General features: G+C 42.7%; 1 protein-coding gene across 2 annotated transcripts in view; it reads left to right on the forward strand.

Annotated features, from left to right (window-relative positions):
• LOC126291913 (arylalkylamine N-acetyltransferase 1) overlaps positions 1–22,503 on the forward strand; it is a 381,277-nt gene that overhangs the window by 312,690 nt on the left and 46,084 nt on the right. The window lies entirely within an intron of this gene.

A 22,503-nucleotide genomic window follows, 5' to 3' on the forward strand; every position in this document is an offset into this window, starting at 1 on the left:
GGTATTCGCCAATACATATCTTAAGCTTCTTTTCACACTCTAATACATCTCAGTTACATGTGGACAGGTGCAAACCGTATTTATATGTGTGTGTGCGTGGCACGAAACTAACGCAGGAGTGTATGTGACTGCGTCCAGTAGCCGACACAAAGAGAAAGCTGCCAATCGTGTACATTGTAGTATTGTTTTTGTGCCACATACGCACAGAAATACGGTTTATACCTGTCCACGTTTACTGAGGATGTATTACATGTGAACACGAAGCCGGCAGCTTAAGATGTGTGCTTGAAAATGACCAAAGACCAATTCGACGGATAATAAAAAGAATGCAACATAATTGGACCACGTTTTCATTCTTAAAGCACGTCGAGACTGCAGGCCTTAAAAAATTAAAATTTTAAAAATATGAATATTCTGATACCGTAGTAAATTAAAACACCTATGTCTTGCTGAAAGTCTCTGTTTATGTTCCAGATACGTTTCGTTTTCTTTTTTTTTTTTTTTTTAACTCAGCTTGTGTTTGGTGAACTTACTCTGAAATTATACATTTGTGTTTATATGTGATGCATGTTACTAAACATCACAGACCCAATAGAAAGTTCTTTGTCTAACGGCTTCCAGCAGCAAGAAAAATTTGAACTTCAATATTTCGTACAGTTATTGACAGAATTTAGAAATTAAAAATGCTGTCATTATGTACTCATCTTTCGTTAACGGTTTGCTGCAGTCAGTAAAGTAACCTGCAGTTAGAAACAGTCTCGAGGCAGCCTAAAGTATGACGCACAAATCACGCAGACTACTATGTTGATTCAATATTTGACAACAAGAAGATTTCGCGACTTCCAGCAAAAATTTACACGTAATTTCAAACATTTTTTAAACTTAAAAAGTTGAGTGCTTGCTAATTTTCACTGTTTATGCAGTAAAATTTCAGAATTGGTTATTACCTCATAATTCGATGTTTCTACGCCGTATTTCTTTAACAAACTGCTGTATTGTTAAGAACTGCAGAGTTTCCTTGTAAGAACCTAGCGTGATTTCTATCTTATCTTTTTGTTCATTTAGTACAAGCCTCCTCATATCCGAACAACTTCTGTAACCTGCATCTCTATATTCTCTGTGTTCAGCTCTTGTCTCACCATACAATTTTTATCCCCCCCCCTTCCCCACATACTCTCCCCTCTATCATCAGATTGACGGTTCCAGATGTGTCCCATCAACTGACCTCTTCTTTCACACACGTTTTGCCTCAATATTCTTCTCTCCACAAATCGATTCTTTAGATCACTATTAGATTGCAGATTTATCCATAAAATCTTCAGAATTATCCTGTAGCACCACTAAAGAAATTCCGCGAGTTGCATTTTTCTATTTAATTGATAGTCAAGTGCACATACTTTTGTTCCGTAACGTGAAACCCATTGTTTTGCAATTTTATGCACAAAAATCATACGTTTGCTTCACATTTTTATCTCAGCTTTCACCATGTAGCTCACGTATTTCTTTCTGTGCGTCAGGAATTGCAAGTAAAGTCAACTTAAAATTTCCTTGAATAATTACAGACTATTTCTAAACTCAGTTGTGTTTAATTTTGTCACTGTATGAGTGGAAAAAAGCAAAATGTCCTGTAATAACTAGCACTACCTGTATATCAAGGTTGGCCTGTACGTTTTTGGTAATGATATGAAACTGTGTGTACGCTGTTAGTAATTGACGTAAGCGATTATGTAGCTAATGGTGGAGCCACTGATGGCTTTAAAATAGTTCTGAATGTATCAGTGCTAGTACAGGACAAATAAAAAAACTGTTGCTTGACTTTAGAAGCAGTTTCCGATGTACACAATCACCAAAGTCGGCAACATGGTATGTTGCAACCACGAACGTAACAGTGTGTGTATTACGCAGATAAACGTGAGGAAAGGAGCTACAAGTCACAGAGTAAAGGTAAGTATACGTAACTTTTAACTGAAAGTCAATACATATTCTGGGAAACCTCGTAGGTAAAGGAATTTTCTTTTGTATTAAGTCAGCTCCAACAAAAATTCAGTAGCCAAAACTGTCATATTGACAAATAGATGTAAATGTAATACTCCAAATGTGTATGGCTGAAAACCCAACACAGTGTTAACATAGCGAAATAAAAAGTAGATGGTTGCTGTAATTCTCGAAGTATTTCAATCGACAAGCACGAAACTCAGTCATCGTTAACATGAATAAATTAATAATAGTTAATCTCTTTGATAATAGGACTTTCGGCCTCCAGTGGTTTCATTGGAATTAGCTTCGTTCAATTTCTTAATCCTCTTATCAACATCATTGTATTTCATCCCCAAAACCTGAAAACCAATGCAAATACATGTAAGAGAGAAGTTCGTTTATTGTTGTTGTTTTCAGTCTGAACACTGGTTTGATGCAACTTTCCATGTTAATATGTCCAATCAGATAACTGATATAAAATGGCTGTACTGATATCTAATGCGAATGGTTAGCTACCTGGCATTTTAGTTATCCATTAACAGAATGATGGCCACATTAGACTGAATTTTAGGAAATTTATATGGCGTATTTTACGTACAGAAAGTAATATCACAAACTTTACACACATTTAATAAATTAGAGGAGTAAAACTTTAAGTTGATTAAAGTACGAATTAATCACTAACATTCCAGACAGCTGCTAAATTGTCACATTGGGAGGAGGACGTAAAATTCTGGTCCTTTATTTATTACTGTTACGTTTTTGCCAATAAATTACTGAGTTTTCACGCTGCAAAGAGTACATAAAATTGTGGCCTTTTATTTACCACTACTTTCACGTTTTTTTCAATACTTTATAACTGTTTACTTTGTATAAGTAAATTAAGGAAATTTCTTTGAGACATTTTGGTCTGTTTGATCATTTGTGAAGCAGATTGTGGATGTGTATTTGAGGGAATACATTTTCTGTTTCTTTGTGAAAGTTCTTTTTCTTGCCTTGGTTGTCTAAGTACAGTATTTGAAAATTGTGTTCTGTGTCTGCATCTTCACTTTCATTTGAAGCAACTTGTGAGGTAGTTTATTACTGAATTTATATAGATGTTATAAACGAAGATTTTCCATGTATTCACAGATCGCATACAGAAATTTCTTCTTCTTTGGCCCTTGTACATCTGCAAACACAATTTACACATAAACTCGTATAGCCCTGATCGATTGTACGGCTTAATGTAATTTTTAATACCATGGACGGTTTCATCCTTTATTTTATTATTAGCGTAAAAGTTGATTCTGATATTTGCACCTCCAAGTTCCCTTACTCATCCTTTACATTCTGAGACGCCCTGCTAAACCTGCAGGAGAGGACACGTAGTTTAAATTGTGGAAGGGAGCCACAATAAGCGGCTGTCAGTTATACTCGAACATACAACTTTATTTATTTGACCAAACATTACAAGGCCAAGAAAATATAAAAAAATACAGCATAAATTTACCGGCTGAATGTGCCATACAATCTCTTGCCTTAAGGGCGATACCACTCTGAAAGTCAATAAATCGGCTGAAGGCCATCACCTAAGACTCAAACCAAAATCAGAATTTTAAAAGGCAGAAAGCCTTATCTTAAATCAGTTCTTTCAATTAGGCTGAAGGCCCAAACAATTTCACACCTTAAGAGCAAAACAAGTTTGATAGAAATAAAGAAAGCAGCTGAACGCCCATCTCTTAAGACTCAAACCAAAATTAAATTTTTAAAAGGCCAAAAGTCCTTATCTTAAAACAGGTCTTTAATTAGGCTGAAGGACCAAACAATCTGACACCTTAACAGCAAAACAACTTTAATTTAAAAATCGACTGAAGGCCCATCACCTAAGACTCAAACCAAAATAATTTTTTTAAAAGGCCATAAGGCTTTATCCTAAAACAGTATTTAATTAGGCTGAGGGCCCAAACAATTTCACACCTTAAGAGTAAAACAACTTTAATTTAAAAACTGGCTGACGGTCCATCACTAAAGTCTGAAACAAACCAAATTTTTAAAAGGCCAAAATGCCTTATCTTAAAACAGTTCTCTATTTAGGCTGAAGGTCCAAACAATCTGACACCTTAAGAGCAAAACAGCTTTAATTTAAAAATCGGCTGAAGGCTCATCACCTAAGACTCAAACCAAAATAATTTTTTTTAAAAGCCACAAGGCCACAAGACAAGATGTTTCAAACAGGCGAAATACCCTCAGACTTCAAGAAGAATATAATAATTTCAATCCCAAAGAAAACAGGTACTGACAGATGTGAAAATTACCGAACCATCAGTTTAATAAGCCACAGCTGGAAAATACTAACACGAATTCTTTACAGACGAATGTAAAAACTAGTAGAAGCCGACCTCGGGGAAGATCAGTTTGGATTCCGTAGAAACACTGGAACACGTGAGGCAATACTGACCCTACGACTTATCTTAAAAGAAAGATTAAGGAAAGGCAAACCTATGTTTCCAGCATTTGTAGACTTAGAGAAAGCTTGTGAAAATGTTGACTGGAATACTCTCTTTCAAATTCTAAAGGTGGCAGGGGTAAAATACAGGGAGCGAAGGCTATTTACAATTTGTACAGAAACCAGATGGCAGTTATAAGAGTCGACGGGCATGAAAGGGAAGCAGTGGTCGGGAAGGGAATAAGACAGGGTTGTAGCCTCTCCCCGATGTTATTCAATCTGTATATTGAGCAAGCAGTAAAGGAAACAAAAGAAAAATTCGGAGTAGGTAAAAAAACCACGGAGAAGAAATAAAAACTTTGAGGTTCGCCGATGACATTGTAATTCTGTCAGAGACAGCAATGGACTTGGAAGAGCAGTTGAATGGAATGGACAGTGTCTTGAAAGGAGGATATGAGATGAACATCAACAAAAGCAAAACGAGGATTATGGAATGTAGTCGAATATGTCGGGTGATGCTGAGGGGATTAGATTAGGAAATGAGACACTTAAAGTAGTAAAGGAGTTTTGCTATTTGGGGAGCAAAATAACTGATGATGGTCGAAGTAGAGAGGATATAAAATGTAGACTGGCAATGGCAAGGAATGTGTTTCTGAAGAAGAGAAATTTGTTAACATCGAGTATATATTTAAGTGTCAGGAAGTCATTTCTGAAAGTATTTGTATGGAGTGTAGCTATGTATGAAAGTGGAACATGGACAATAAATAGTTTGGACAAGAAGAGAATAGAAGCTTTCGAAATGTGGTGCTACAGAAGAATGCTGAAGATTAGATGGGTAGATCACGTAACTAATGAGGAAGTATTGAATAGGATTGGGGAGAAGAGAAGTTTGTGGCACAACTTGACCAGAAGAAGGGATCGGTTGGTAGGACATGTTCTGAGGCATCAAGGGATCACCAATTTGGTGTTGGAGGGCAGCGTGGAGAGTAAAAATCGTAGAGGGAGACCAAGAGATGAATACACTAAACAGATTCAGAAGGATGTAGGTTGCAGTAGGTACTGGGAGATGAAGAAACTTGCACAGGATAGAGTAGCATGGAGAGCTGCATCAAACCAGTCTCAGGACTGAAGACCGCAACAACAACAAAAGGCCTTATCTTAAAACAGTCTTCAATTAGGCTGATGACCCAAACAATCTGACACCTTAAGAGCAAAACAACTTTAATATAAAAATTGTCAGAAGGCCCATCACTTAAGGCTCAAACCAAAATAATTTTTTTAAAAGGCCGAAGGGCCTTATCTTAAAACAGTCTTTCATTAACCTGAAGACCCAATCAATCTCACACAAGAGTAAAACAACTTTAATTTATAAATCGGCTGAAGGCCCATCACTAAAATCTGAAACCAAACCAAATTTTTAAAAGGCCACAAGGCCTTATCTTAAAACAGTTCTTTATTTAGGCTGAAAGCCCAAACAATCTGAAACCTTAAGAACAAAACTACTTTAAGTTAAAAATCGGCTAGAAGACGTACAAATACAAACAACAAGAACAAATAAGAAAAGTCAGTACACCCAATGGCTCTCAGAAGTTTCTAGGGTCGACCTGGAATTCAAACACTAACGCTCGCTTAGGTGAGACAGGCAGTCCGCCCAACCACTCTCGATCTGACGACAACCCAACCGGCAGACAGTCAGCGGACCCACCGGCAAGATAAATTCCGCCCCACCAGCCCAGCACAAACAGGGAGTTCAATGGAACAACGCAGAAGGTATTGGCGCCCACAACCAATTATACATTGAGCTGTCAAAGTACACACCGTATTAGACAGCGACAACACGATGAGGAAAATACAGTGCCTCAATTTACGTCAACGGCCAGGGCAGGTAACCGGAACGTTAACAACCACAAGGCAGAAGTTTCCGCTCTCTGTTCAAAATAGCCAAGTACACTTAAACTCCACCGGAAGGTGGCTAAAATTTGCTAACTGAAAACACAAGTTGTTGCTCGCGGGAGTGTCCCAACAGCCGACATCGAAATCCAAGCGACACAATGTGAACAGTCGTGACTGGCTGGTAGATTAAGTCAAAACTCAAATTCCTTGTTCAGGCTGAACGCCCATCTCTTAAGTCTCAAACCAAAACAAATTTTTAAAAGGCCAAAAGGCCTTATCTTAAAACAGTTCATTAATTAGGCTGAAGGCCCAAACAATCGCGATAACCTCGGGAGACTAAACACAGAATAGCAATCAAGGTATAATCGAATGCATAACATGACCCAGCCACGGCTCACATTCATTGTACAGGGTGTCCGAAAAGTTGTTCCCTGATTACATAAAGTGATAACTCAGGCTAGAAGTAAGATACAAATATGAAACTGGTGTCTAATTGTTTATAAACTATTAAAGTTTTTTTCACACATGAGCACCCTTCGTAGCACGTAGCACATCTAGGCGATATCCAATTTCCGTCCACACATTAGCCAACATCACTGGAGGGATCGATTCAACGACTGTGGTTATCCGTTGTCGCAGGGTTCCAACATTTGGTTCGGTAGACCTTGTCCTTGACATAGCCCCATAAAAAGAAGTCTAATGGGGTTATGTCAGGAGAGCGTGGAGGCCAAACCGTTGCCCATCACGACCAATCCATCGCCCAGGAAAGGTCATATCGAGATAGGCACGGACGTCCAAACCCCAATGTGGCGGTGCACCGTCTTGCTGAAAGAAGGTGATACTGAAGCAGCTGAGGAACAGCATACAGTTGCAACATGTACAGATACACTGCAGATGTTATGGCAGCCTCAGTGAAGAAGTATTGCCCGATAATTCGATTGTGCAACTGCGCGCACCAAACATTCACCTTTGGACTGCTTCTAGTGCACTCCATGACCTCGCCAGGAGCTTGTGAACCCCAAATGTGCACATTATGGCGACTCACTTCTCCACTGACAAAAATGGTCGCTTCGTCGGGAAAGCCAATTCGTCAACCATGATCGTCCTCAATACGTGATAGCATTTCGACTGCAAAGTGATATCGACGTGTGCTGTCATTGGGCAACAAGGACTGAACGATTTGCACTTTGTATGCACGAAACAATAAACGTTTGTGTAAAATGTCATGTAGAGAGCTTTTTGGCATGTGTAATTCACGTGAGGCCCTGAGCACCGATTTCTTCGGACTTGGCAGAAAAGACTGCCTCACACCTTCCGCCCTGTCTGGTGAGGTTCTTGGTCAACCAGACCTGGGAAGGTCAGCAACAGATCCTGTGTTCTTGAACTTCTCATACCAGGCTTTAATGGTCCTGACATCAAGTGGATTCGTTCCAAATGTTGTCTGGAAGTGTCTCTGCACTGTGGTTGATGATCGTGTCTCATGGTACCACAGGACACACTGTGCCTTCTCCTGATTGGTTAATATGGCTCCCTGGGCTCAGCACCTCATCCACTATTTACGTACTGCGAACATAAAACAGAAAAAAACTTTGATAGTTGTGAACAAGTCGACACAAGTTTCATATTTGTATCTTACTTCTAGCCTGAGTTATCAGTTTATGTAATCAGGGGAAGACTTTTCGGTAGGCTGCTGGTCTACCTTTGGAACGTAGCAAAGTAAATAGTTGTGAACAAGTCGACACAAGTTTCATATTTGTAGCTTACTTCTAGCCTGAGTTATCAGTTTATGTAATCAGGGAAAGACTTTTCGGTAGGCTGTTGGTCTACCTTTGGAACGTAGCAAAGTAAATAGTTGTGAACAAGTCGACACAAGTTTCATTTTTGTATCTTACTTCTAGCCTGAGTTATCAGTTTATGTAATCAGGGAAAGATTTTTCGGTAGGCTGTTGGTCTACCTTTAGAACGTAGCAAAGTAAATAGTTGTGAACAAGTCGACACAAGTTTCATATTTATATCTTACTTCTAGCCTGAGTTATCAGTTTATGTAATCAGGGAAAGACTTTTCGGTAGGCTGTTGGTCTACCTTTGGAACGTAGCAAAGTAAATAGTTGTGAACAAGTCGACACAAGTTTCATATTTGTATCTTACTTGTAGCCTGAGTTATCAGTTTATCTAATCAGGGAAAGACTTTTCGGTAGGCTGTTGGTCTACCTTTAGAACGTAGCAAAGTAAATAGTTGTGAACAAGTCGACACAAGTTTCACATTTGAATCTTACTTCTAGCCTGAGTTGTCAGTTTATGTAATCAGGGAAAGACTTTTCGGAAGGCTGTTGGTCTACCTTTGGAACGTAGCAAAGTAACGATTGTGCGAGGTACTGACTTGGCAGGTCCTCTGTAGGTTTCTGGAGCCTCCAGATGTGTGCGCACAGGTAACTTCTCGTAAATTACGGGCCGTCGGTTTTTGTGCGGGGAGTTTGTGCCCAGTAGCGTCCCAGACGGATTCCTTCGGGCTCAGATCAGGCGAATTTGGTGGCCGACACGCCAACGTGAATTCACTCTCACGCGCGTGAAGCTAATGTAGCTCAATTCTCGTCCTTAACAGCCATCCAGCTAGAGGATGACATCGCCATCAGAAAACACAGCGGGTACGAAGGGATGCAGATGGCCCGCACTGATGCTGTTGTGGTCCATATATGTAAAGATACTTTCGATTCTGCCACAGGACAAGTGATGCCCCCCGCAGCACACACCCCTCAGATTTAGTTACAAGTTGGCACAGTGGATAGGCCTTGAAAAACTGAGATCAATCGAGAAAACAGGAAGGAGTTGTCTGGAACCATGAAAAAAATAAGCAAAATATACAAACTGAGTAGCCCATGTGGAAGATAGGCAACATCAAGGAGAGAAAGAGCTCAGGAGGGCGTTGGTCGCGTGGTTTGCATGAGCAGCTGCGAAACGAGAGGTCCCTGGTTCAATTCTTCCCTGGACTGAAATGTTTACTCTTTTTTATTTTCGCAAAGCTATGGTCCGTCCGTTCGTTCATTGACGTCTCTGTTCACTGTAACACGTTTAGTGTCTGTGTTTTGCGACCGCACCGCAAAACCGTGCGATCAGTAGACGAAAGGACGTGCCTCTACAATGGGAACCGAAAACATTTGATCGCAAGGTCATAGGTCGACCGATTCCTCCACAGGAAAACACATCTGATATATTCTATACGACACTGGTGGCGGCATGTGCGTCACATGACAGGAATATGTTGTCGACCCACCTAACTTGTACACTTGGCGAATGGGTAAAAAGATTCTTCTACCTCGCCTGATTTAGGTTTTCTTGTGGATGTGATAATCACTCCCAAAAAAGTGATGAAAACATAAGAGTTTATCAGATAATAATTGTCTGAAAATAAAAAATTAAACTTTTCACTCGAGGGAAGTCTTGAACCAAGGACCTCTCTTTCCGCAGCTGCTCACGCTAACCACGTGACCACGGCGCTCCTGAGCTCACACGATCTTTGGTATTGCCTATGTTGCCATGGACTACTCAGTTTGTATATTTTGCTTACTTTTTTCATAGTTCCACACAACTTCTTCCTGTTTTCTCGATTAATCTGTGTTCAGTTCTCAAGGCCTAGCCACTGTGCCAACTTATAACCAAATCTGAGGGGGGTTCGAAGGGGAGGTTCCCTTGTTAGCAGTTGGGACCAGAGAGGGGAAAGAATGACTGAGTTCCGCAATAAATTTCAGATGGTAATACCGAATACTCTAATGAAGAAACACAAGAGGGGGAGTTATATTTGAAAAAGGCCAGAAATTGCAGGAAGATTTCAGTTACATCACACCATAGTCGGACAAAGCATTCGAAAGCAGATATTGGATTGTAAACCGCAACCAGCGCCACGTACATTGAAGAGCCAAAGAAACGTACACCTGCCTAATGACGTGTAGGGCCCCCTCAAGCACACAGAAGCCCCGAAACACGACTTGGCATGGAATTGACAAATATCTGAAGGAGAGCTGGAGGCTCATGAACCCTGCACTGCTGGAGGCGGTGGAGATCTCTTCTAAACAGCACGTTTCGAGGCATCGCATATATGCTCAATAATGTTCATGTCTGCGGAGTTCAGTTCTACTACTACTACTACGTGATCAGTCCCAGTGTACCGCACGCATCTACAAGTTTCCTCCTCCTCTGTATTCTGTCCATTGCTGCTATCCGCCATTCGTCCACATCTATTGACACTTGGTTTAAATCCTCATAGAGTCCATCCCTCCAGCGCTTCTTGGGTCTCCCTGGCGGTCTCTTTCCTGTAGGTGTGAAATCCAGGAGCTACCGAGGCCATCTGTGATCCTCCATCCAGGCCACATGGCCGGCCCACTGCATTCGTTTGGCTTTGACAGTTCCTGCTATGTTGGGCTGCTGGTATAGTTCCTCAAGCTCTTGGTTGTATCTGATCCTTCATTCCCTGCATCCAGAACCTGACCGAAGATCTTCCGAAGCCGAGTTTAGTGGCCAGCGGAAATGTTCCTTGGGCCGCGTTGTAGCAGTTCTGGACGTGTGGGGTGTCGCATAGTCCTGCTGGAATTGGGCAAGTCCGTCCACAATGGACATGAATGGATGGAGGTAATCAGACAGGATCAGGATGGTACTGTTGTTGATAATTCTTCCGGGTTATATGGCCGTAGTCCATGGGATACTGCCGACTCGGCAGCACTCAACAGGACCAGCCATACCTCTGAGGATGTCCAACGTATTGGACGAAACGTTAGGAATAGATGTATTCCATGGACCACGGCCATATAACCTGGAAGAATTATCAACAACAATCAGACAGGATGCTTACGGAGGTGGCGCAGTGGTTAGCACACTGGACTCGCCTTCGGGAGGACGACGGTTCAATCCTGTCTCCGGCCATCCTGATTTAGGTTTTCCGTGATTTCCCTAAATCGCTTCAGGTAAATGCCCTTTCTTTGAAGGGGCACGGCCGATTTCCTTCCCAATCCTTCCCTAACCCGAGCTTACGCTCCGTCTCTAATGACCTCGTTGTCGACGGGACGTTAAACACTAACCAACACCACCACCAGGATGCTTACGTACGTTTCACCTGCCGGAATCGTATCTAGACGTATTAGAGGTCCCATATCACTCCAACTGCGCAACACCCCACGCCACTACAGCGTCTCCACCAGCTTCAATAGTTCCCTGATGACATGCAGGGTTCGGCCGTGCGGTTCTAGGCGCTACAGTCTGGAACCACGTGACCGCTGCGGTCGCAGGTTCGAATCCTGCCTCGGACATGCATGTGTGTGATGTCCTTAGGTTAGTTAGGTTTAAGTAGTTCTACGTTCTAGGGGACTGATGACCACATATGTTAAATCCCATAGTGCTCAGAGCCATTTGAACCATTTTGAACATGCAGGGTCCATGGGTTCATGAGGTTGTCTCTAAACCCATACACGTCCACCCGTTCGATACAATTTCAGACGAGACTCGTCCGACCAGGCAACATGTTTCCAGTCATCAACAGTTCAATGTCGGTGTTCAATGGCCCAGGCGAGGCGTAAAGTTTTGTGTCGTGCAGTCATCAAGGGTACACGAGTGGGCCTTTGGCTCCGAAAGCCCACATCGATGAAGGGTCACTTGTGAAATGGTTCTACGGGAAAATCCCCTCTTCATCGCTACCTCGGAGACGCAGTGTCCCATCGCTCGTGCGCCGATTATAAAATCACGTTCAAAGTCACTTAAATCTTGATAAGACGCCATTGTAGCAGCAGTAACCGATTTAACAACTGCGCCAGACACTTTTTGTCTTTTATAGGCGTTGCCGACCGCAGCGCCTCATTCTATTTAGACATTTATGTATTTCAATACGCATGCCTATACCAGTTTCTTTAGCTCTTCAGTATATGACTCAGATCATAATTTTGTATTACTTTTGAATACATTACGGGAAAAGCAAGTGATCAATGTCTTACAAATATTTACTATGAAAATTAGTCTTGATCACGATTTATTTATCAAGGTGACCGGTATCGACCACTACTGTGATCATCTTCAGACCATTGAGTAGGAACCTCTTTCTGTTGGAGAATCACCACCATTTTTTAATAGTAAATATTCATAATTTTGCAATGATGAAGAGAAAAGTTAGGAAGAATTAATGCGCAAAGAGATGGGATACGAAAGTACTAAGGAATGAAAAGATACACTTGAAGTTTTCTGTGGCTATAAATACTGCGATATGGAACAGCTCAGATGGCAGTCCACTGGAAGAAGGGTGGACATCTCTGAAAGGGCAATCACAGAAATTGGAGAGAAAAACGTAGCTGCAGGCACGTTAACTGCGAAGAAACCATGGATAACAGAATAGGTACTTCAGTTGATCGACGAAAAAAGGAAATACGATAATGTTTAGGGAAATTCAGGAACATAGAAATGAAAAGTCGCTCAGGAATGGAATATGTAGGAAGCGCACGGCAGCTAAGGTGAAGTGGCTGCACGAAAAATGTGAAGAAATCGAAATAGAAATGTTTATCGGAAGGACTGCCTCACTATGTAGGAAAGTCAAAATAACCTTCAGCGAAATGAAACGTAATGGTGGTAATATTAAAAGCGCAATGGGAATTCCACTGTTAAATGCAGAGGAGAGAGCGGATGTGTGGAAAGAATACACTGAGGACCTATATGAGTGGGATGACGTACCTGATGAACGGACAGAAGAAGAGATAGAAGTCCATAAGGAAGCGATAGGGTATATAGTTTAGAATTAGAATTTAGAAGAGCTTTGGAAGACTTAAAATCAAATAAGGAATAGACATCGTTCCTTAGGAATTAGGAAAATAATTTAGGGAAGTTGTAACAATACGGTTATTCATTTTGGTGTGTAGAATGTGTGAGACTGACGACATACCATCCATTCTCTCAGAACAACATCATCCTCATAATTCTCAAGATTGTAACAGCAGAAAGTTGCGAGAAATTCCGCACAACGAGCCTAAGAGCCCAAGTATCGAACTTGTAGACAAGAATAATATATAGAAGAATGAAAAAGAAAATTGAGGATGTGTTAAATACAACCTGTTTGGGTTTAGAATGGTAAAGGCACCAGAGGGGCAGTTCTGGGATTGCGGTTGATATCGGAAGCAAGAGTGAAGAAGAATCCGGACACGTTCATAGCATTCGTCGACCTGGAAAAAGTTTTCGACAGTGTAAAATGGTACAATATGTTCGAAATACTGAGAAGAATAGGGGTAAGCGATAGGGTAAGACATGTAACATACAATAGTTACAGAACCAAGAAGAAAAAAAATACAAGATTGAGACCAAGTACAAAGTGCACGGATAAAAAAGAGTGACAGGGTTGTAGTGGTTCGCCCCTGCTATGCAACGTATACGCCTGGAAAGCAAAGACGAAAATGAATGAAAGACTCAAGAGTGGGATTAAAATACGAGGTTAAGAATATCAGTGCTAATATCTGCTGATGAGGTTGCTATACTTAGAGAAAGTGAAGTGGAATTACAGGATAATTTGGATGAAATTAACAGTCTACTGCGTACAGAGTGTGGATTGAGAGTAAGTCGAAGAAAGAGGATTGTAATGAGAAGTGGAAGAAACGAGAACAGTAGGAAAGTTAACATCATAATTGGTGATGACGAAGTACATGAAGTTACAGAATTCTGCTGCCTAGGCAGGAGAATAGCGCATTACGGACGGAGCAAGGAAGACATAAAAGGCAGACTTTCAGTAATAAAAACAGCTTTCCTCACCACGAAAAGTCTGCTAGTACCAAACACTGATCTTACTTTGAGGAATAAATGTCTGAGGAAGTATACTTGGAGTACAATACTCAATGACAGAGGGACATGAGAAACCCGGAACAGAAGACAATCGAAGCATTTTAGATGGCCGGCCGAGATGGCCGAGCGGTTCTAGGCGCTACAGTCTGGAACCGCGCGACCGCTACGGTCGCAGGTTCGAATCCTGCCTCGGGCATGGATGTGTGTGATGTCCTTAGGGTTGTTAGGTGTAAGTAGTTCTAAGTCTAGGGGACTGATGACCTAAGTCCCATAGTGCTCCGAGCCATTTTAAATGTGGTGCTGAAGAAGAATTTAAAAAATTAGGTGGACTGTTGTAGAGAATGAGGAGGTTTTACACATTGTCGGAGAGGAAAGGAAATATGGAAAACGATGACAAGAACGATGGACAGGATGATAGGGCATTTCTTAAGACATGGAATAACTTTCATAGTGCTAGAAGGAGCTGTTGAGGGTGAAAACTGCAGAGAAAGGCAGAGATTGGGCAGTTTTTTTAATCATCAATCTTCTGACTAGTTTGATACCGTCCTGTGTAAATTCCTCTCCTATGCCAACCTTCTTATGTCAGGCCAGCACTTGCAACCTGCGCCCCCCATTATTTGCTGGATGTATCTCATTGGTGATACAGACACGAAATAAGTGAGGAGCAGGTTGCAAATGCTTCTCCGAAAGGAAGGGTTTGGGACAGGAGAGGAATTCGTAGTGACCGCATCAAACGAGTCAGAAGCGTGACGACTAAAAAAAATAAAAAAATACTGTCCCCTCAGACCTGCTTAAGTAGCGCAGTGCATGTTTGGGGCAGCCGTTCGCGCCGATGATGGCGTACCCAGCCAGACGTGACCTGTCAGGCTACTTTGACCCACACAATCTTGCTGATCCTGTGCCCACTGAAATCTTGTTGACAGTATCATTGGGTCAACATGGGAACTAATTCACCCTGAGGGCCATCTGTTGCGGTGTGCGACGTTCATCAATGTTCACGGAACGATGTGGCCCGAAGAGCTTATTCCTGCTCCAGCGATGTACTCTGTCGTCATAACTGCCACTGACTGCCACCTATCCTACTTTCCAGAGAGGGCAAGTCTCGGACTTTCATGTTCTCTGATGAGCCGTGAACTTCCAACACCTTGTCAGCTACTCGTTTTAAACACTTTCCACAGATGCTCACGACAGTGGCTCGCGAACTGTGCACCAGCTTCACCATCCCCAAAGTGCTCATTCGCCTTCACCCATATATCACAAATATCTCAGTGTAACAATTTGTGGGGATATTAGAAGCACTTATCACATAAGCTCAGCCGTAGGTGAAACAGGCGCCAGACATAACTTCGTATCCAGGTTGCACTGGTAATTGAGTCAGTGGAGAAGGCACGCAGAGCTACATAACAACATGTAAGTTTTCAGGCTTTCGAGGCCGTAGTCACTGAAGTTAAAATCGTCTGGGTTATTAGGCCGCGTCAAGTTTCTTCTAAAATTTTCGACGTTTCGATCCGTCTGCTGGGATCTTCCTCAGGCCCATTTGGTGTCCACTACTGCTAGAACACTGTCAGAGACGATTGTCGCGTCCACTTGTAAAGGGGGAGTTTTCTGGCGTTTGTGCTGGAGAAGTGATAGTATTGGTTAAAATTCAAATGGCTACCATTGGTGGGCCGTAGTCATAGGCTAATACAGAAGAAGGGGCGTTGGTAGCTCATCTCCTGTGGATACCATTGGCAGTCCATCGCCATTGGATAGAAAGGCACTATTACACACTGATGCTGGAGAAGGGGTTATTGGTTGAAATGCCTGCTACCGCTGTTGGTTGGTCGTCATCAGTCGCTAGATTCGAAACGGACGGAGCAAGAGAGGGGGAATGGTTACTCAAAATATCATTGTCCGCCGAGGTGACTTGCAGCGCGTTGTTTATGCAGCTCACATACCCATTTCAGATAACTGCTCCAGTGCAAATAGGTTCACCAGAGACACACTGAACGTACAGGAAAAATGGGCAGCAGGAATGGTCACAGATTTGACCGATGGTAGAACATCATGGAAATTTCTTAAAACCAGAATTGGCAGGTGCTTCAAGATTACGCCCATTATGCAGCTCGAGTTGCCAAATTTGAGTAGTCCATGAGCAGTGAAAAATATAGAAATATACCTCAGTCTCCCATGTAGACAATTACTGTCAGAAAGCCTATCTCGACAAGATCAAAATAATTACATCGTGCACAGAGGTATTTTCAAAATGAGAGAGTCCCGTACGTCAATAACCTACCCGAGATCGTTGAACCTACTGGCGAGAAGAAACAGCGCAGAGAATTCGCGTACAGGAACTCAAGAGAACCTACGGGAGATGTCACCCACGTACGACCTCTCGACAAATACAAAAATGGGTTACTGTACCGCAACTACCACGCCAGAAGCAGTGTATACCGCCATAACTATCAACAGGCCATGTAAATTCCTCGAAAGTTGTGCACAGAAAGTCAGACAGACAGTAAACTGACAGATGGAAAGTGCAGATGGGGGACGAAACTGCCACGAAAATGGGAAGAAAAAGGAGGAAGAAAGACCACGAGGAGAAAATGAGAACGCCAAGTAATCTCAAAAACGGAATCATAAAGCTCGTGGTTGGATTACGTCGGAACCTCAGTTGCACTTTTTGCAGGTGATACTGTGGTATACAGAAAAGCTCCGGAGCCGTAAAACTGTAGCGAACCCAAAAACCTTCATACGGTGGACGGTTGGTGGAGAGGCTTTCAGCTGACCAGGAACGCATCTAAATGTAACAGTGTGCATAAGCAGATGGAAAGATCCCTTACTGTGTATTGACCAGAAGTCACCGGAAACTGTGGCAGTAACCGTCCAGAGTGATCCGAAGTGTGATAATCACGTAAAACAAACACTAGGAAAAGTTGATACCAGACAGATTTTACTGGAAGAATGAGAACGAGATTTAGCTAAGCATCGGGAAAAGAAAAAAAGCCCCGCAGTTGTGGCCACATAAGAGCCAAATGGGTCCGACCGACCGCCGTGCCATCCTAACCCATTGGCGCTATCTGGACGCTGTATGAAGGGGCCTGTGTTCAGCACTACACCCTCCTGTCCGTTGATGGTTCAGCAGACCGTGGCTCCTCAGGTGTCGTCACGAGGCTGAATGGACACCGTTCCACCCCTCATACCGACCAAAAGTCTCTGGTATTATCGGGCATTGAACCCAGATCATCTTCGTGCCAGTCAGGCATGGTGAGAACAGGGTACGAAGGCGGCCAGTACGACAAAAGGGGGTTAGAAAACACTTGTACGACCGATTCTCGTTATTTATCAGTCTGGGCCCCTTTCCAGGTAGGATTAATATAGGAATTGGAGAATATACAGAAAAATCTGGCTCGTTTCAACACAGGATCGTCTAGCAAACGCGTCAACATTAAGCAGACACTCAACAAATTCCAGTGCCAGACGCTGCAAGAAACGCATTGCCTCTATCACGCAGGGTTACAGGTCAGAGAATAGACGTTCTGATGAATGGAGCAATGCACTACTTCCCTCCCAAAGATGTAAACAACCTTGCATGAACAGCGCCTATTAGACGGAAGGGGTCCGACAGCCGGTCAGTTCCAGTCGGCTCGTGTTGTCTGTAGTTCGACCATGGCTAGACGGTCAGTACCGCGGTTCGATCGCGTCCGCCTTGTTGCTTTGTGTCAGGAAGGACTCTCAACAAAGAAATTGTCCATGTGTCTCGAAGTGAACCAAAGCAATGTTTCCAGAATGAGATTTTCACTCTGCATGGAGGTGCGCTGATATGAAACTTCCTGGCAGATTAAAACTGTGTGCCAGATCGAGACTCGAACTCGGGACCTTTGCCTTTCACGGGCAAGTGCTCTACCATCTGAGCTACCCAAGCAGGACTCACAGCCCGTCCTCGCAGCTTGGTAGAGCACTTGCCCGCGAAAGGCAAAGGTCCCGAGTTCGAGTCTCGGTCCAGCACACAGTTTTAATCTGCCAGTACGTTTCAAAGCGATGTTGTTCTGACATGGAGGAGAAAAAGAGAGACAGGCACTATCGGCGACATGCTTCGCTCAGGCTGCCCAAAGTCCCCAGTGGATTACCGCTTCCTATACATTGGAGGAACTCTGACAGCAACGCCACCATGATGAATAATGCTTTTCTGCAGTCACAGGCCGTTATGTTACGACTCAAACTGCGCAATAGGCTGCATGGTGCCTAAATTCACTCCCGACGTCCATCTTTGCAACTACAACACCATGCAGCGATGGGCCCAACATCACGCCGAATGGACCGCTCAGGATTGGCATCATATTCTCTTCACCGATGAGAGTCGCATATGACTTCAACCAGACATTCGTAGGAGATGTGTATGGTGGTAACCCAGTCAGGCTGAACACTTTAGTCACACTGTCCAGCGAGTGCCGCAAAGTGGAGGCTCCCTGCTGTTTTGGGGTGGCATGATGTGGGGCCGACGTACGCTGCTTGTGGTCCTGGAAGGCGCCTTATAGGCTGTACGATACGTGAATGCCATCCTCCGACCGATAGTGCAACGATATCGGCAGCATATTGGCGAGGCATTCGTCATCACGGACGACAATTCGCGCTCCATCCTGCACATCTTTTGAATGACTTCCCTTAGGATAATGACATCGCTTGACCAAAGTGGTCACCATGTTCTCCAGACATAAATCCTATTGAATATGTCTGGGATAGATTGAAAAGGGCTGTTTATGGACGACGTGACCCACCAAGCACTCTGAGCGATCTACGCCGAATCACCATTGAGGAGTGGAACAATCTGGACCACCAGTACCTTGATAGTATGCCACGACGAATACAGGCATACATCAGTACAGGACGACGTGCTTGTGGGTGTTAGGTGTACCAGTGTGTACAGCAATCTGGACCACCACCTATGCAGGTATCGCTGTATTGTGGTACAACGTGCAATGTGTGGTTTTCTTGAGTAATAAAAAGGGTGGAAATGATATGTTGAATCTAGGTGATGCAAAACTGTTTATTTTATGTGTGTACTAGAGCTTAACGACACACATTTGCCGATCACAAATGTGGATGTAGATATAACTGCACGTCAATATTAAAGAATCTTTTACGGAACCATTTCAATTCTCCTCTTGCGTGGCATAATTTCTAAATTTGTCACGAAGGTACCTACAACCCTCCTCTGCAAAGGTGTAGGAGTCTGGTGCCTTGAGTCGTCACCGTGGGTTCTCAGGCGCTTGAGACATTCGGAAAAAAGGGCACAGCTCAGAGGCTCATGTGATATAACCTGGGCACCAAAGTTTCCAGCAACTCTGCCCGACGGTACTGTGGACGTACCACACGATGGAAAGGTCGCCACACCTCTCCCCTCTGCCCTTATCTTACATCCTCTCTTGACGCCTCTGCAATGTACTTCAGAACCGCGACGTCCAACACTGAGGTGACCATGTCTTCTTATGGGTGGTCGAGGAAATCACTTCAGACACACCTCTGCTCAGAATCGGCAGGAAATTGCCACAGCACGTGGCACAGAGTGCGTCGATAAAACCACTCCTTTTCCTGTCGCGATCGTTTACATACATTTCGCGGTTGTGATTCCCAACATAACGACTTTCTTGACGATCTTTGAGACTGCTGATATCCCCAGAAGATTCAACCCATCTCTAAGGACATGGTTGGACAGATACGCCCTTGAATGGAATCTGACCCCTTCGGACTTGGGATGGCAACTACAATTTTAAATGTAGTACACAGTGTAGAACCAATTGGGTCCGTCAGTGTGGTCTGTTTACTGCTTCGGGTCATACTGACATTCAGTAGAATGATTTTGAAAGATGTTCGTCCCGTATGTTGTTGTTGTTGTGGTCTTCAGTACTGGGACTGGTTTGATGCAGCTCTCCATGATACTCTATCCTGTTCAAGCTTCTTAATCTCCCAGTACCTACTGAAGCCTACATCCTTCTGAATCTGCTTAGTGTATTCATCTCTTGGGCTCCCTCTACGATTTTTACCGTCCACGCTGCCCTCCAATGCTAAATTGGTGATCCCTTGATGCCTCAGAACATGTCCTACCAACCAGTCCCTTGTTCTTGTCGTGCCACAAGCTCCTATTCTCCACAATTCTAATCAATACCTACTCATCAGTTATGTGATCTACCCATCTAGTCTTCAACATTCTTCTGTAGCACCACATTTCGAAAGCTTCTATTCTCTTCTTGTCTAAACTATTTATCGTACACGTTTCATTTCCATACATGGCTACACTCCATACAAATACTTTCAGAAACTTTTAAATCAATACTCGATGTTAACAAATTTTTCTTCCTCAGAAACGCTATCCTTGCCATTGCCATTCTACATTTTATATCCTCTGTACTTCGACCATCATCAGTTATTTTGCTCCCCAAATAGCAAAACTCCTTTACTACTTTAAGTGCCTCATTTCCTAATCTAATTCCCTCATCATCACCTGACTTAATTCGATTACATTCCATTATCCTCGTTTTACTTCTGTTGATGTGCATCTTATACCCTCCTTTCAAGACACTGTCCATTCCGTTCAGCTGCTCTTCCAAGTCCTTTGCTGTCTCTGACAGAATTACAATGTCATCGGCGAACCTCAAAGTTTTTATTTCTTCTCCATGGATTTTAATACCTGCTCCCATGTTTTCTTTTCTTTATTGCTTGCTCAATACACAGATTGAATAACATCGGGGATAGGCTACAACCCTGTCTCACTCTCTTCCCAAGATAAGTCGTAGGGTCAGTATTGCATCACGTGTTCCAACATTTCTATGGAATCCAAACTGATCTTCCCCGAGGTCGGCTTCTATCAGTTTTTCCATTCACGTGTAAAGAATTGGCGTTACTATTTTGCAGCTGTGACTTATTTTTTAGTTCGGTAATTTTCACATCTGTCAACACATGCTTTCTTTTGGATTGCAATTATTATATTCTTCTTGAAGTTTGAGGGTGTTTCGCCTGTCTCATACATCTTTCTCACCAGATGGTAGAGTTTTGTCAGGACTGGCTCTCCCAAGGCTGTCAGCAGTCCTAATGGAATGTTGTCTACTCCGAGGGCCTTGTTGCGACTCAGGTCTTTCAGTGCTCTGTCAAACTCTTCAAGCAGTGTCATATCTCCCATTTCATATTCATCTACATCCTCTTCCATTTCCGTAATATTGTCATCAAGTACATGGTCCTTGTATAGACCCTCTATATACTCCTTCCACCCTTCTGCTTTCCCTTCTTTGCTTAGAACTGGGTTTCCATCAAAGTTCTTGATATTCATGCAAGTGGTTCTCTTTTCTCCAAAGGTGTCTTTAATTTTCCTGTAGGCAGTGTCTATCTGACCCCTAATGAGATAAGCCTCTACACCCTTACATTTGTCCTCTAGCCATCCCTGCTTAGCCATTTTGCACTTCCTGTCGATATCATTTTTGAGACGTTTGTATTCCTTTTTGCCTGCTTCATTTATTGCATTTTCATATTTTCTCCTTTCATCAATTAAATTCAATATTTAGTCTGTTACCCAAGGATTTCTACTAGCCCTCGTCTTTTTACCTACTTGATCCTCTGCTGCCTTCACTACTTCATCCCTCAGAGCTACCCATTCTTCTTCTACTGTATTTTTTCCCCCATTCCTGTCAATTGTTCCCTTATGCTCTCCCTGAAACTCTGTAAAACCTCTGGTTTAATCAGTTTATCCAGGTCCCGTCTCCTTAAATTCCCACCTTTTTGCAGTTTCTTCAGTTTTAATCTACAGTTCATAACCAGTAGATTGTGGTCAGAGTCCACATCTGCCCCTGGAAATGTCTTACAGTCTAAAATCTTGTTCCTAAATCTCTGTCTTACCATTATGTAATCTATCTGAAACCTTTTAGTATCTCCAGGGTTCTTCCATTTACACAACCTTCTGTCATGATTCTTGAACCAAGGGACTTTGTGTGTCAACTGCAATTTTAAATGTGGTAGACATTTGGGTCCGTCAGTGTGGTTTGTTTACTGCTTCGGGTCATACTAAAATTCAGTCGAATGGTTTTGAACGCTCTTCGTCTCGTACACAGAAGTGAAATTTTAGTCGCACCCCAACTCCAAAGCAGTCAGATCACATTTAGTGGGGTTGTTGGTTGTAACGGAACCCAGTGAAGGCTTTACTTTAACGAAGTATGCGATACCCTCCAAATTCAACCAGTTTAACAAATATTTATGATTATAGAAAAGTTATTGTGTATGTTAACAGTGATTGTATAACAAATCTCCATAAACAGTCAACCAATTAAATTATATTAAATAACTGACCCACACAAACGCTAATATCACTTGATCACTGATACAGCAAATGTCATCATGTAAAAACACTAAGTTCATCTTGAATAATCAGTATGAAGTACGAA

The sequence above is a fragment of the Schistocerca gregaria genome, chromosome 9 (assembly GCF_023897955.1).
Source record: "Schistocerca gregaria isolate iqSchGreg1 chromosome 9, iqSchGreg1.2, whole genome shotgun sequence".
NCBI lineage: Eukaryota > Metazoa > Arthropoda > Insecta > Orthoptera > Acrididae > Schistocerca > Schistocerca gregaria.